The following is a 2,067-nucleotide window of genomic DNA, read 5'->3' as shown; positions in this document are numbered from 1 at the left end:
AACTAAATTTCTAATGCTATGACACTAATGCAATATTTAAATGATATGAACCGATCAATGATATGCAATTAAGTGGAAATAACTTATTAATGTGTGCTAATATGAAATGACCCCTCGTTACTGACATAGTCATCTTTTTGAGCAAATTTTATTGTGCTTCCCTTTTGTCATCATTGAGCCTTTGATATGTTGAAAGTTGATACAAGCATTATGGTATAATTGAAACATAATGACCTGAGTATAACATACATGGAGTTTGATATTGCAAGATGACACAAGTGTCGAGGTATAATTGAATGAAGATGACTTGAGTGTTGCTTGCGTAAAACAAACAAGAGTTAACCTTTGTCCTATACAAATCCAAAATGCCCTCGGTGATATGTTACCTATGTAGACACCTAAAATTAATTAAATCAATATTTAATCAATTTAAGCTAGTCAAAATAATTAATTGATTTAATTGTGTTATCCTTATTCCTCTCGGTGTTAATTAAATCTAACTTATCATGTCACTAATGTCCAATAATTAATTTATCAAATTAATTAATTATTCCCCTATTCTTCTAAAGTCCCTCCAATAATTATTTCCTCTAAATCCACTCGATTAATTAATTTTAATTAATTAACCTAGTCAACTGATTCCTACAAATCACTTTTCCTAATCCCCACTTAGCCTAATTAATTCTTCTAGAATCTCTCATAATCCCACTTATCATTATTCTCCAATTTTAAATTCCCCACTCACGTCACATCAATATTGATCCTCTCAAAGAAATTCAAATTTTTTTGAATCCCTCTATACATCCTTATTTTGAAATTTCAAATTCCTTTCCCCCCCCTTCCCGAAGGAATTTTATATTCCTTAAAGGTATCCTTGATCCATGCCCACTACCTCAAACCAATCCTAGGTCTTCATGATCAAATCAATCTTGGCCCTCCATTGGCCTCCTCCATTCTATAAATTGGAGGATCATTGCCTCACCAAACAACATCATTCTTCTAATCTTATGCTGCCCATTTCTCTTCTATCTTCTTCCTATCATACCATCATAATGCCCTCATAATCCTTCAATTTTCTAATATAAATATATTTAAATCCATCATAATCCCAAACTCAAATCCATATCCAAACAATAACCCAATCTTGTTGAGCAAAGGAGAGAAATCCACATCCACATCAAAGGAGCCAATCCAATCAAGTGGAGCACAAGGGCGCCTCCACTTCATCCAAGGTTCAATCCGAGGAAGGAGTCAAGCTTGGGAAGGTACACTTGGTTTTGGTAATTTATGTGCTTATGCATGTTTCTTGTTTTATCTAACCATTCCATCCCTTCTCATGTTTGCACATCTTCATTCTGGCATGCCCAGTGGGATCCACGTCCCTAAGTTAACATCTTTTTTTTTGCAATATTTGTGAGTTTTGTTGCAGGTTACGCTTCCAGCACATACGAGTTTCTGCTTATCATCGTATGGATATGTGAGAATTGTCGTATGATCATGTGGCAAAGCTCGTACGAGTTTCTGCATCCTCGTATCACATACAGAGAGATTTTTAAGGCATGTTTTGATGCAAATCTACTAATGGTAACTCGTCTCTCTTCTATCCTCTATTTTTGATGTTTTTCACAATCTAACAAGTTTGTTTGTAGGGGGAAATTTGTAGGTTTTTAAAGCATTTATGGTTTTATACTCTGACTAACTGTTTTTGTTCCTTCTATCCATCTTGCTTCTTTCATCTTGTTTCTTGTGCTTTCTTTATGTTTTTTAGTCTTTCCTCCAGAAACCTGTACGATTTTCTACGTTGTAGAGTATGAGTTTTTGTCCTGGCTTGTATGGTCAAGTGAGAAAACCTCTATGGGTAGGTGAGAAAACTCGTACGAGTTGCTTCTTTCTCGTATAAAAAATAGAGGGGTGTTTTAGAGGTTTTGTGATATCAACTTGCTAATGCTAATGCTGACCTCTCCTTGTTCTCTATTTTTCTGATCTTTTTGACAGCCTAACAAGTGTTTGTAGATTTCACTTCTTAAGGAATTTATCAATCAAACTAACGCTCGTCAAAGAATCTAG

This window comes from Cryptomeria japonica, chromosome 8, assembly GCF_030272615.1.
Source record: "Cryptomeria japonica chromosome 8, Sugi_1.0, whole genome shotgun sequence".
Taxonomy (NCBI): Eukaryota; Viridiplantae; Streptophyta; class Pinopsida; order Cupressales; family Cupressaceae; genus Cryptomeria; species Cryptomeria japonica.
This window is presented reverse-complemented; position numbering follows the sequence as displayed.